Source organism: Schistocerca nitens, chromosome 5 (assembly GCF_023898315.1).
Source record: "Schistocerca nitens isolate TAMUIC-IGC-003100 chromosome 5, iqSchNite1.1, whole genome shotgun sequence".
Lineage (NCBI taxonomy): Eukaryota > Metazoa > Arthropoda > Insecta > Orthoptera > Acrididae > Schistocerca > Schistocerca nitens.
In genome coordinates, this window is record NC_064618.1 from 745258442 (window position 1) to 745273871 (window position 15430).

Sequence of the window (15430 nt, forward strand, 5' to 3'; positions counted from 1 at the left end):
AGTGATATGGGACACTTGATACCTCTAGATACGACTCTAACAGGTAACACGTTCGTAAGCATCCCGTCTCACCTGCATTCATTCATGTCCACTGTGCATTCCGACAGTATTGGGCAGTTCCAAGAGGACAATGCTACATCCCACACGTGACCAGAATTGCTACAGAGTGACTCCCCTGTGAACATTATTGAGAATATTTGGGATGCCTGTCAAAGTGCTGCTCAGAAGAGATCTCCACCCCTCGTACTCTTAACAGATTCCTGGACAGCCCTACAGGATTCATGGTGTTAGTTCCCTCCAGCACTACTTCAGACATTAGTTGAATCCATGCCACGTCGTGTTGCGGCACTTCTGCGTGCTTGCGGGGCCCTACACGATATTAGGCAGGTATATCAGTTTCTTTGGCTCTTCAGTGTTTATACTATATAGACTTTATATTATATAAAGGGAGCGTGGAGGGAGGAGAAAGGAAAGGAAAGGAACTATTGACGTCAACTGCATCAGGACGTTATGTGCAAACAGCGGCATCGAGTGAAAATGTGTGTCGGACCGGTTTTCGAACCCGGGCTCTCCTGATTACTAAGCAGTTGCGTTGAACATCCAGACACTATGTTTGCTGTGATTGCGAGGACTGTCTCGGCATATCTCGCAGCGAAACCACGTTCCCATCTAGTGCCATCTACTTACAGTCCCAGTCTTGTCGTCCATGCTTACTACTTTGAGATTCCCACAGGAAGTCGAAAGTAACTGTGGATCTGCATTGAAGGCGGTGGATTCATTGCTCATCGAGGTTAATCAATTGTGTGAATGTGTAGTGTCTGTTCTTTTGAACATATCCGACAGAACAGACACCACACATTCTTATAGTAAACTCTATATTGTCTCCACAATTTTCTAATGGAGCACATATTCTTTTCCAATACTCATTATTTATTTTGTTTGTCTTTTGACAGGCGTTATTTCTCCTTCCGCGATATGTTCTGAAACCGTCATCAAATTTGGCACTCTGCCATTTCTGATATGCTCCTTGCTTTTTCTCCTTGATTTCGTGGATACTGCCCTCCTACCAGTATTCAGTTTCTACATCTCATACATCGCAGCTGTTTTTTCCATAATGCCTCCGCAGCAGCCTGGTGTATTGCTTCTTTACTTTCCTCATACATATTTCATGGAGAGTCATCCCGTATATTGCACCACTTACTCCCGAGGTTGAGCTGGTAGAGCATCCTGATAGGATAATCTCATAAGCTGTACAAATTATATTTAATTTAACATAACCGCTGCTCTGTAACACTTTTTAATGCCACGCATTTCCTAAATCGGAAAATAACTTTTGCGATCACAAGATAGTGACGCGATCCGCATTCTGCACCTCTCATAATTTTTACATAATTCATTTTTAAATTAGTATCTTGTTTTATGATGATGTATTCAGATTTTTATCCACGTGTTGGTTTTGTCCATGTACACTCATGAGGCATAACATTATGACCACTTGCTTAAGCTTGCTTATCCAGTTTTGGAACAAAATATATCACTGATTCTGTATATCAGGGATCCGACAGTTTGTTGGTAGGTTTGTGAAAGTGTGTGGTGTTAGATGTCCATGCACTGGTCATGTTGTTGTTGTTGTTGTTGTGGTCTTCAGTCCTGAGACTGGTTTGATGCAGCTCTCCATGCTACTCTATCCTGTGCAAGCTTCTTCATCTCCCAGTACCTACTGCAGCCTACATCCTTCTGAATCTGCTTAGTGTATTCATCTCTTGGTCTCCCTCTACGATTTTTACCCTCCACGCTGCCCTCCAATGCTAAATTTGTGATCCCTTGATGCCTCAAAACATGTCCTACCAACCGATCCCTTCTTCTAGTCAAGTTGTGCCACAAGCTTCTCTTCTCCCCAATCCTATTCAATACCTCCTCATTAGTTACGTGATCTACCCACCTTATCTTCAGCATTCTTCTGTAGCACCACATTTCGAAAGCTTCTATTCTCTTCTTGTCCAAACTGGTTATCGTCCATGTTTCACTTCCATACATGGCTACACTCCATACAAATACTTTCAGAAACGACTTCCTGACATTTAAATCTATACTCGATGTTAACAAATTTCTCTTCTTCAGAAACGATTTCCTTGGCATTGCCAGTCTACATTTCATATCCTCTCTACTTCGACCATCATCAGTTATTTTACTCCCTAAATAGCAAAACTCCTTTATTACTTTAAGTGTCTCATTTCCTAATCTAATTCCCTCAGCATCACCCGATTTAATTTGACTACATTCCATTATCCTCGTTTTGCTTTTGTTGATGTTCATCTTATATCCTCCTTTCAAGACACTGTCCATTCCGTTTAACTGCTCTTCCAAGTCCTTTGCTGTCTCTGACAGAATTACAATGTCATCGGCGAACCTCAAAGTTTTAACTTCTTCTCCATGAATTTTAATACCTACTCCGAATTTTTCTTTTGTTTCCTTTACTGCTTGCTCAATATACAGATTGAATAACATCGGGGAGAGGCTACAGCCCTGCCTCACTCCTTTCCCAACCACTGCTTCCCTTTCATGCCCCTCGACTCTTATAACTGCCATCCGTTTTCTGTACAAATTGTAAATAGCCTTTCGCTCCCTGTATTTTACCCCTGCCACCTTCAGAATTTGAAGGAGAGTATTCCAGTTAACGTTGTCAAAAGCTTTCTCTAAGTCTACAAATGCTAGAAACGTAGCTGGTCATGTAATTCGCAAAATAACGGGTTGCCGATTTGCGTACGTGGGGAGATGGGTCCATGAGATTTACAGCAGGCGAATTTGGCCAGCGACTCATTAACGTGAGTTCACTACGATACTACTCAAACCACTTTAGTACGGTTCTAGCTCCGAGACACGGACAGATATACTGCTGAAAGATGACATCGCCATCGGGGAAGGCCTCAAGCGTGAATGGATACAGGTGGTTCACAGTCGTCAGCGTGTCTTAGGTTACTGCCACAGCTCCCATGCAAGTGCAGGCAACTATCTGCATAGCATAACACCGCCCCCACCGGCCGTGGAACGCTGTACGTTTCGAGACACCATTGACCTCGATGGCAGCGTTGGCGGAGACGACCTTCGACCTAGTGTACCAAAAATGTGATTCACCCGAGGAGCAGACCTGTTTCCACTGATCGAAGGTCCAGTCTCAATGGTATCATGCCCACCGCATTCGTAATCGACGATATCTCTGGGTCAACATGTCGACACGCAGGAGTGGACTGCTATGGAGCTCCGTGTTCAACAATGTACGCTGAATGGTGTGCTCAGAAACACTTGTGCGTGCATCAGCATTGTGCTCTTTCGCCAGAAATGCCCCACTTTATAGAACGGTCAAGCCTCCGAGTCCCACGTTCTGTGAAGCGTCGTAGACGTCCAACCATTTAGTGCCGAGTGGTAGTTTCACTGTCTTTATATCCCTTTCTGTAGAAGCTCATGACAGTGTCACGTGAACACTTGACCAGCTTCGCCGTTTTCGAGATACTCGTTCACAGGCACTGCGTAAAAATAATCTGCTCCTCGTCTAAGTCTCATATGTCAGTGGATTTCTCCATTTGTAGTCCGTATCTTCGCTAGTGTGATCCCCCGTCCATGTCTGCTCCACTCACATACTTCTTTTTTTTTTTTTTTTACCGCTTCACGTGCCCGCAACGTTACCAAGCGGCAATCAAGGTCTCGCTGGGCAGTGGTCATAATGTTTTAGCTTATCAGAGTATATTTATGGATTTTTTATGTTTCAGCCATCCTTTTCCTACAACCTTGTTATTCACTACATTTTCACCAAACAACCGTCCTACAATGGAAAGTTTATTTTGGAGCTTGTATATGCATTTAGATCACCAACACTTCCTTACGCTTAGAGACTTTGGGGTAACGTGTGGCACTGTCTCCAGTGATCAAAGGTTTCTTTCTCTACGGTAACACATCATATCACATTTTGTAAACAATTGAGAAAGGAGCCTATGACCACCGGAGACAGTGCCATAAGTTACCCCAAAAGCGTAACACAACACACACATCTATCATACCTATATGTGTAAATACACCTGCTGACGAAGCTTTAAGCCTTCGCAACGCGTTGTGGATATAAATAAAGAGTGACTGGTAAACTGTAAAACTTGTTGTTTCATGCGATATCACAATCAAGGTAAAGTCAAACCTAAAATGTTCACATTTAAAAATAAAATTTATTGGGCGCGAATATCATACACAAAACTTTCGTCATTAATGTGCAGGGAAAGAAAGGAAAAGGACGGCCTAGGATAAAGCATTTGAAAGACATCGAGAAGAGGATACGGTGTGACAATTACATGGAACTGAAACGAACAGCCCACTACATTCAACTTCAGAATATGAATGTATGGAGAGAGAGAGAGAGAGAGAGAAAGTCAACACTCTGCCCGCATACCATCATCAAACGAAATAGCAAGGGAAGGAAACGAACCTAGTACTATGTGCACCGACTGCAGCACACACTACCCTGGTTTGCCGAGTACAAATGTAGATGTAGCTACTTTTTTGAAAAAATTCTTACAGCTGTTGATACCGTGAAGATTAAAACAATTTATAACTACACACGTTCCCCAATAGCCATTATGAAGTTCATTTCTTTTAAACACTCGACAGATTTTGAAGAATTACATGTTCGCTTTCCATTAAATTTTCATCTGACGCTGAACATGATATCTGTTATTTTTACGTCTCGGGGAATATACTGCGATAAATAATTGAAAACGTTAAGTAATTAAAAACATTAATCAACGTTTTCAATTACTGTTCTCTCCATATTCCGGTAGATATAAACAAATAACATTCATCCTGTTTTTATAACAGCCAGGAAAAAAACTAAAGGAGATGTGCGATTGGAACCCGCCTGAAACATTCGAGAATCGAATTCAACTCCCAAAACATGTCGGAAATAGTAAATTATACTGGCTGAAGAGTGTGTATACTGGTTAACTTCTCCAAAATAAAGATGAGTTTTGTAATAAAAGGAGGTTGTTTTGACTAATGTTTCCGTTACTTAATAAGACGTAGATTCTTTTTACCTTGATCTGGTTGACTTTGAATGACACTGTGACCTGACACAAACTTATCTTATGTCATATTCAAATTACTGCAGCGACGGTTGTACAATGTGTTTTCATATGTATGCTGTAAATATGACCCTAAGTTAATGATGTTAACAATATAGTGATATATTCCCTTGACTTTGGCACGGCATGGTTTGGGTCCTGATCTTCTATATCTCTCAGTCTTCTATTTAACTCAGCATTTTCATCACCAGATGTCCAGCACATTCTAAATTAAACATTGCGTATTGTAATGACTGTTAACCAATTCGAATTGGAGCTACTTTAGTTGTCTTCTGTCAAGATGGTGATTCCATGGACACTTTAGAACAGTAAACACACATATGTGCACAAACATACTTAAATACTAAATATACTGATCTGCTTATCCTGTCCCTTCTCACTGTCACTTTGGTTTTTATCTCTTCAAGCTCTACTTCGTCCACCTAACATTGAGCCACACACAAATTTGCCACCAAGACTTCTCCAGTGGCTGTCCTTTTAAATTTGTCTTTCTTCCCGCCTCTGTGGCATTTAAATCAAGCGTTATGTCTCTATAGCAAAATCTTGCCACTTGTTTCACCAAAAATGTTTTATTTTACAGTACACAAACACTCAGCTCCTGGAAGTACAAGAGACGATTGATTATATTGCTTCCCCAGCACAACTTCTTCCTTTCCTAGTTTAATGTAATTCCCAGCAGCATTTCTTATTCTTACCCCTGTGAGAGGAAATTCTACAATATCTCTGTCTTTAATATAGTAATAAAATTTTTTTGGTAGATCATACATAGTACTCTCGATGTATACAAAAGCAGACTCACTTATGTTAACTTCTTTAACATCAATTACAAGTTGAATCCTCTCTGAAGCATCTTGTTTGAACTCTTTTTCAGCTAAAAGGTCCTCCTGGATCTCATAGATACAATCGTTAAACACTGAATAAAATTGTTTCTCTTTAAGTAGTTACACATATTTGTCACAAAAAATCACATTAAAATCATGCCTTACATCAGATTTTTCCGTACTCTTTTAATACGCTTGAGTAGACGTTGCTTGCTGACGCCTATACCGCTGCCGCCTCCTTTGGCTTCACGAAATCCTGCATTGCCTACCAAGTCTATTACACGAACCATCCCGAAATAGAAGTACAAACATTGAAGATACTAAAAGCCTTTCACGTTACACACTGTCTCCTTGTGTCAAAGTGGTTAATTACGCAAGCGACCAATTTTTTAAAGATCGTTGGCTTCGTATGCCTCTGAAGACAACCAAAAACTTGTCGCATTGCCCTGTTATAATTTGATTAAATTACAGGAAGGACTATGATCGGTGAAATGAATAAATGTTCTTAACGTAAGGTGGGTACCGTTCAATAATTAAAATGTTTTTCAGCCCTTGCTTATTACTGTGAGTACGACGGCACGTGAATTCGTGAACTCAGTGAGGACCACAAAAAGTCCGACACACCACATTGCTGTTCAGAGTTAGAAAAGTCAGCCATGGATAACTTTTCAAATCCCACTTATCTATCCTTAAATTTTAAGTCTTCTAACGCGACGCTGCAGTTCAAATCTTTTGCAAATCTAACGTTGCTCTGTCTTTCAGGGTTCAAGTACACGAACGCAGCTGTCGAAATCTAAGTTCTCAAACTCCTACAGAAATTCGACGCGTTTATGCGCTGGTTCTTACGAGTTATTAAAAAATATCAGTTTCAGTCTCTTTTTATTAAAAATGTATCACGTCTTTCGTTGGTTGCAAAATAACCTTACAAAGAATAAAAATTACATATAAGAGTATTTTTCATGACTTAAAGCTAGAATTTTACAAGCTTTTCTATGATGGCATTAATTTTTTGCTGGAGCTCTTTTTTTGGGTCATTTGTATCTAATTCGATGAGATAATCAAAATTAGTATTATTTTCTATATTTCTTATAGGGTATTATCTAATATTGACGCTGCACTTACTGCTGCAGTTTATTTTCCACTACCATTTGTTGTTTAACCCCTGGGAATCAACATTCCGTCTCATAACTCAAACGAAATTCTGAAGCTATTTTCTGATAGCCATGTCACAGCGTTATCAGTTGACATTAGTTCGTTAAGACCGCTTACGGCATTCAGAAGTATTTAATCTTTTGATGATTGTAAGTACAGTCACACCTTCCAGTACCAGTTATTTAACTTAGAGAGACCCGCATTAGTTGCACTAACTATTTATTCAAACCACAACCGGTTCTGCGATTTTAAAATCCCATGTTCAGATGTATGAATTAATTTATTTGATAATACCGGTCAGTGCAAGAGTTTCGATCACTACATGTTGGCGGAAACTGTCCAAACTGTCCGCCGCCGGGCAGCCACACGGAAGGAAGGCCAACCATTACTGGTTGGCCTCCCTACTCTGCCGCTGCCCGGCGATGGACAGTTTCCACCAAAATGCAGTGACTGGAACTCTTGCAGTGTCGCTCCTACTAAGCTTATGCCCGGCAACAGACAGTTTCCACTAACATGCAGTGATTGGAGCCCTTGCAATGTCTAGTCAGATTACTGGCTGGTGTTCCTACCAAGCGACTGACCGGCGAGTTCAGTTTTCATCAAAATACAGTGATTGGAATTGTTGCACTGACTGATCCAACTACTAGTTCCCGGCCGCTGTGACCGAATGGTTCTAGGCGCTTCAGTCTGGAATCGCGCTGCTGCTACGGTCGCAGGTTCGAATCCTGCCTCGGGCATGGATGTGTGTGATGTCCTTAGGTTAGTTAGGTTTAAGTAGATCTAAGTCTAGGGGACTGATGATCTCAGATGTTAAGTCCCATAGTGGTTAGAGCCATTTGAACCATTTTTTGAATCAACTACTAGTTGGAATTGCTATCGTGCGGCTGCCTGGCAATGGACAGCTTCCGCCAATATGCAGTGATTGGACCTCTTGCACAGACTACTCAAGACTACTGGTAGGCGTTCCTACCATGCGGCTGCCGTGCGATGGACAGTTTCCCATGCAGTGAATGGAACTCTTGCACTGGCGGGTCAGTGGGTGTCTGCAAAAAGACAGTTTCCATCAACATGCAGTTACTGGAACTCTTGAACTGACTGATCAGACTAGTGGTTGGTGTTCCTACCATGCGGCTGCCAGACGACTGACGATTTCCAGCAAAATGCAGCGATTGGAACTCTTGAATCGACAGGTCCAACTACTGGTTTGCGTTCGTTCCGTGTGACTACCCATCAGTGGATACAGTGGACAATTTGGACAGTTTCTGCTGACGTGCAGTGATTGAGATTCATGCACTGACTGATCAGACTACTGGCTGACGTTGCTACCATGTGGCTACCCAACAATGGACAGTTTCCGCCAACACACCGTGATTGGAACTCCGTGCACTGGCGAGCCCGAACGCGTATTATAATGAGCGCAGTGGCGCAATGTTTGGCACACTGGATCGGTATTCGGGAGGATGACGGTTCAAACCCGCATCCGGCCCTTCTGATTTAGGTTTTCTGTGATTTTCCTAAATCACTTCAGTCAATGGCGGGATAGTTCCTTTGAAAGGCCACAACCGACTTCCTTCCCCATCCTTCCCTCATCCGATGGGATCGAAAACCGCGCTGTTTGGTCCCCTCCCCCAAAATCACTCAAACGACCAATCGCATATTATGTATTACCAAGTACAAGAATTCTTACACCCAAAGATGAGATTTTAGAATCCCGAAACCGGTCGTGGTTTAATAAGTAATTAGTACAACTGAAGCGAATCGGTCGTGGTTTAGTAAGTAATTAGTACAACTGAAGCGAATCTCTCTAAATTAATTATCATGCTTCTCAGTTGCGGATATCCTATGTACCAAATCTTGTTTTACTATCACTATCTAAAGCGTCTTATTTCTGCAGAGAGCTTCCTCACCCGATGCCATTCCCTATTCAGGATCTTTATTAATATGGATGTTACTTCTATTTGCGTGGCACCTATGAAATAATTAGTAGCCTTTGAGTTTGTGCCGTAGAGGCACACTGACACTGCTCGTGGCAATAGTGGCCACTCGTCCTGGGAAACCCAATCCCAGCTATTTTTCACACTACCTGCTGCCAATCTGACAGCCGGTATTCTTCGTGCCCCCGTATAGTGTGCCAATAGCGAATGCTGATATGTCGTCTACTGGTGAGGCACCCCCACACCCTACCTCCTCGCGAACTACGCTCGCCTGTGTCGGGATCTCTGAGATGCCTGTCTGTCATATCTTAAAAGGTGGCCATCAGACCGGTTAATTACGGATTTGGATGTCTTAGGTATGTTGTAGAGGGACTTGTCGTGGGAAACCTGGTTAGCGGCTTTTCATGCGACGGCCTCTAGTTTCCCAGAAAACTGACGTAGTTCTAAGCATTCCTCCTTTATCTGTAACGTTATCGATGCCTCGACCGACCGAGGCCAAAGCAGGGGTTGTTTTATAGGGAGGGTTTACAAATAACTAGTAAGGATATACTCGAAAACGATTGGGGTATAGGCTGTATGTTTCATCATAAGTCACAAATTCTTCTTAATGCCCCATCCGGATCTGAACATTCTCTGGACCATTCGCATTTTTACAAGGAAGAAGTTGTCTAATGAGTTGTCTGATATTATTAGCGAAGTATGGGATCGCAGTCTTCGTGCCAAGGGATTATCGCCCCAAGTTATCGACTGGAGAATATCGAATGCAAAACCGCGGCTCCGAAGGGCATTAATTGTATTTAACGATGCAAGAGCGTGGGAAATCCGAAAGTTCCACTAATTTTGGAAATTTTGGAAATCTGTGCTAAGTTCTATGGTACCAAAATACTGAGGTCATCGGTCCCTAAGCTTACACACCACTTAATCTAACTTAAACTAACTTACGCTAAGGACAATACGCACACACCCATGCCCAAGGGAGGACTCGAACCTCCGACGGGGGAAGCCGCGCGAGCCGTAACAAGGCGCCTAAGACTGCGCGGCACTAATTTCACGATGTCATTTTGCGAAGTCTTTAGGATAGCGCTCGGCAAGCTCCCCTGCGGATTACAGAATTTCGGCGCGTGAGAGCTAAACTGCTTATGTTAAAAGGAAGCAAATGGAAGGATTTATGCTGAGGTCAAAACGACGCTCCTTGCTGAAAGACGAGTTTATCTCCTCGTATCATGTCCTTCGGTTTAGAGCGTTTCCTAAATGTGCGTTGTATCACAACTTTTACAAATAAAGATAAGTATGTCATGACGTCACAACACCACATATCACGTGCGATACACAGATACTTTTCTGATCTTTATGTGGTGCCTGTTTCTGATACTGTGTTGCCTGATGATTTTTACCTCTTCTCTGGATTGTGTAGTCGCACCGCGTTAAATACTGATGTTTTAGGCGACTTTCACTCAGATGACACCTGTAATTTTCTTGTTCGTTCGCCCTCGCGTAAATCACGACGATTATATGACTCCCTAAAGAATTTTATGTGCACGTTTGGCCACTTACAGGTGACGTAATAATGCTGAAGAACGTCGAGTGTTACTCAATCTTTTTACTGGCAGTCAAGAATCTGCGGTCGTGAATGGCTAACTCATCCCACCCCCACCCCCCTCCTCCTGTAAATCATAATGTGTCAACACACGTGAGCCCCCTCTCCTCTTGGTATTATGTCTGGAGTCTTTACGTCCCTGTATCGTTGCTCAGCTACGTGGATGGACGATATCAGGAGACTAGTTTTCGGTGCGAGCATACGCGGACAGTGTCTTGGTCTTACTTCGAAATTCATATCAAATTACCTTGCTCAGAGAAACCTCGGATGCCATGTGTCTCTGCAGCCCGCATCAATGAACGAAAATGCAGCTGCTGAGTTTACAGGGCTTTACCGACGCTGTAATCCTGTGGGACATTGTCTTGAAATTGTTAGGCGTCATCACAGATGGTTGCCTTATGAAAATGGCTGCGCTCAAATGGAGACCGGTTGCGGATAAAGCACAAGGGGCGATTCTCGACCATGAGCGCCGCTTTCTTACATTATTTCAAAACGTCCGAATCTAGATACCTGTATTCTGAGTGAAGTGTATTTTGCCGCACAAATTTTTTCGCTTCCCACGACGATAGCCCGAAACTAAAGCGATTATGTGGACTTTTGCAACGGAAACATCACGTTTTTCGAGTACGATATAAAGTGTTGTCGAGACCTCGTCCACATGCAGGGTTGGGGTTTCATGATATACAGGTAAAGACTTCGGTATTATGTATCCGGTGCACTATCTTAACAAGTGCGCAAGTCGCTCATCCAGTCACGCCTCGACTGTTAACTGTCTCCGGCCGGTTAGTTTCACTCTGTAAACGCCCCGCTATATGTGTTTCTGTATGACATTTGTCCAGAACTTTCTCCCGTTCTATAAAATGTCTATGTAATACCAAAATATAAACATTTATCCAACAGAAAATCATATGCTAACTGTGGTGTCACCGCCAGACACCACACTTGCCAGGTGGTAGCTTTTAAATCGGCCGCGGTCCGCTAGTATACGTCGGACCCGCGTGTCGCCACTGTCAGTAATTGCAGACCGAGCGCCGCCACACGGCAGGTCTCGAGAGACTTACTAGTACTCGCCCCAGTTGTACAGCCGACGTTGCTAGGAAAGGTTCACTGAGAATTACGCTCTCATTTGCCGAGACGATAGTTAGCATAGCCTTCAGCTAAGTCAATTGCTACGACCTAGCAAGGCGCCATTTATCCTTTGCTATGTATCTAATGAAGCATGTACAGTAACAAGATCAATGTTCACCAGTTGTGGATTAAAGTTAAGTATTCCAGCAGCTACGTACTTTTCTTTATAGCATTCATTAAGTATCCTGTTTCAGACCTCACGCCATCCTGCGTGAGCTTATAGCGTGCATTTCGGCTTCCTCAAACAACACGGTGTTGGCACTTCTGCCGACACTTCACTAACCTTTGACTAAACAGAAGCCGGCCGCGGTGGTCTCGCGGTTCTAGGCGCGCAGTCCGGAGCCGTGCGACTGCTACGGTCGCAGGTTCGAATCCTGCCTCGGGCATGGATGTGTGTGATGTCCTTAGGTTAGTTAGGTTTAAGTAGTTCTAAGTTCTAGGGGACTTATGACCACAGCAGTTGAGTCCCATAGTGCTCAGAGCCATTCATAGAGCCAACTAAACAGAAAATGTAAATGTGCATATGGCATCGTTGGCCAGGAGGCCCAATCGGGGAAGTTCGGCCGCCAAGTGCAAGTCTTATTTCATTTGACGCTACATGGGGCGACTTGCGCGTCGGTGATGAGGATGAAATGATGATGAGGACAACACAACACCCAGTCCACGAGCGGAGAAAATCTCCAAGCCGGCCGGGAATCGAATCCGGGCCCGCTTGCGTCGGAGGTAAGCACGTTTCCACCGAGCTAAGCAGGCGGACGACTAAACAGAATCTAGTTTGAATTGAACTGTAACTTACCTGAATACAACTTGTCTTTATATTAAATACGCAATTGAAGTAAACGAATCATCTGGCACTAATCAAAATTTCCGCTTACCTCCCACTTTGGCAATAGAAACAGCAAGCCGGCAGTAGATAAGCTAGATTTCTGCTTTAAATTAAATTTCCAAATAATATGCAAACCGTTGCATACCATATGGTGCAATGTCGTAACGCATAATGACAAACCTTCTTGAAACCTTGGGATGGGGACAGTAACTATTCCTATCAGATGATATTCCAAGAAAACATTTTAGAATGAAGTACGTATTCAAAAAGACGGAGTAAATCTCCGCGTGATCTTCACGCATAACATTTGTCGGAACAATGGTATGCTAATCAAAGTGAACAATGATATGAAAAGGGTACAATGTTAACATATTTCCTATAAAAACGTGACAGCTTAATATGTTGATATCTTAATGCATAACTCAGGGAAGTGGGGTAGTCTTTCAACTCTGAGCAAGTTAACTAGCTGACAATTATTCTAAAAAAATTATCTGCACAGTACTTCAGTCTTACCTGATACTTTTTCTCTTCAGACATAATAACATTGTTCAACATTTATATTTTCTTCTATACATCATATTCATCCTTGCTGTCTTTTACAATAAATCTTTCTTGAGCTAGCAGATACAATGACAGGTCAACACAGCACTACTAAATACGTTCCATCTACCCATTTCAACTAAGAATGTATCAGACTGCGCAAAGACTGTCCCTCAAGAGGACCAAAAATTGTTTAACAATAACGTAACACAGTAACGTGCACATCGATAACTTACAACTCCCCCTGTCTGTATAGGCCGGATAAATTCCAAACTGAAAGATATGTGGAAATTTCATATCGCTATAAGCTATCTGGAAGCTGATGTCCCTCTCAATGACACACCTCACTATCAGACACTTGTTCCGTCACTGGAGATGTCTCGCTTGTCTCTCTCCTGCTGAACGTGCGTCCCCGACGACGTCTTGGAAGATGGTCTTAGTCTTCCTATTTTTCCAATGGAAGTGGCATCGTCATGGTACAAGGTCGTTCACAATCTGGTACCAACCAATGAACGTCTTTTCCGTACTGGTCTAAGTGTGACACCAGTGCAGCAGGTGTCTCCAAACTGATACGTTGACCACAGGTTTGTCTCTTGCGGTCGGAAGCACTGGATCTGGATTAGACGAAAACTGCCTTTCGTCACCTAATCGACTGAAACTGCCTTTTTGGCTGACATGTCTCTGCGTCCAGACTCTTCCTTTTTCCAATTTTGAAGACTATAGGATTTGGATATTTGAAAAAGATGCCTTTGACTTCTTGTTAAACCATGTTAGCGTGCCACTCGAGCTGCAAGACGGAAAGACGAAAATAACCTGTTTGCTCTAAACGTATTGTATTACAGCACTATGTTTTATATTTCCATCAGAGCATACACTACAGAGGTATGTCGAAGGCATACAAAAAAAAATAAAATGTGGGGAAAGTGACAAGTTATTCCATCTTTTAATGTAGCAACATAGCTAAGTTTCTTGCTAATGAAGGTGTCTCCCTGTTCAGGTGCATTTTTGCTTCTGATGAAGGTATATTTAGTTATACCGAAACCGTGTTCAAGGATTTCAATAAATCTTTATCCTGCAACTGTTTGACTGTTATCATTTACCGTGATTACTATAACAATGGCACGTATTCAAGATGATCACAAAATCGAAGCGGTTAGTAAACAAATAATTATTTCAATAGCAGCTTTTGGCCGTTGTAAGATTTGATTTTTTCCAAATGCTTTCAATCCATCAGCGAAATTTTTAATAACAATTCGCTACTGTATTTAAGCGGTTATTGTAAATATGTCCTTATGTCGGTTGGAGGACCCTTCTCCAACCCTCTCTCTCTCTCTCTCTCTCTCTCTCTCTCTCTCTTTCTCTTTCTCTTCTTTCTCTCCTCCAATCGTCCCACTATCGTTAAGAGCTCTGTCAGACTAAGTTAGTCTAAATAAGTGAACACTGTCTCCATTACCCGCTATTACGGCAAACGCTAAACGTCAAAGAGCGGAACGAAACAGGATTAAAGCGAAAGTGCCCTAGTTTGTAGCAGTGGCCGTCGTGCACATAGGAATGTTTATGCAGCTAGTCGAAAGACAAATAACGCAGAGTCCACAACGAAAATAGTTCCAGTTCGTAATCTGTTTGCATTGCATATGTACCTAACCTGCTCACTGTTGATGCTGTTCGTTTCTGTGCATGTCCCCGTATCTTGCTGACCTGCATTTGTCTACACCCTGCACTCGAAAACGAAAACGGTTGCAATAGCACCGCGTAACCGCAGTTTGTTGTTTTTTTTCGAACGATTATTTTTCCCGTTTTTCAAATAAATAATAAGTGATTTTAAAATACCATGAGATGACAGTTTCTGAAATCAATAACTGTAATATGTAATAATAAATGTCGCTAGTAGCTAATTGGTGTTTTCTTACGTTTCAGGTACGTGTAGTTCGGAAACTTAGCCGATCTCCTGCGAGATAAGGAACTCGATTAGCTGCTCGGAACTGCTGCAAAGTCCATTGAAGGTAAATAACAAGTGTGTTTATCAGCGGATATCATGTAATATTAGAGTCTGATGATGGCAATAAAAGCGCTCTCGATAATTCATTTAGTGTTTGCGTTAAAGGTGCATTTCCAAACCCGAGAAAAGATAGTCACAAATGTCGCACTCTTGTATACATAAACACATATGTTGAATCTTCATAACAAATACCGTGTGTGTGTGGGTAACTTGTTTGGACATCCGACATTAACGACCAACAGAAATGTACGCCGGTCATTTATACCTTCGTCGGCCGCAGTGACCGAGCGGTTCTAGGCGCTTCAGTCCA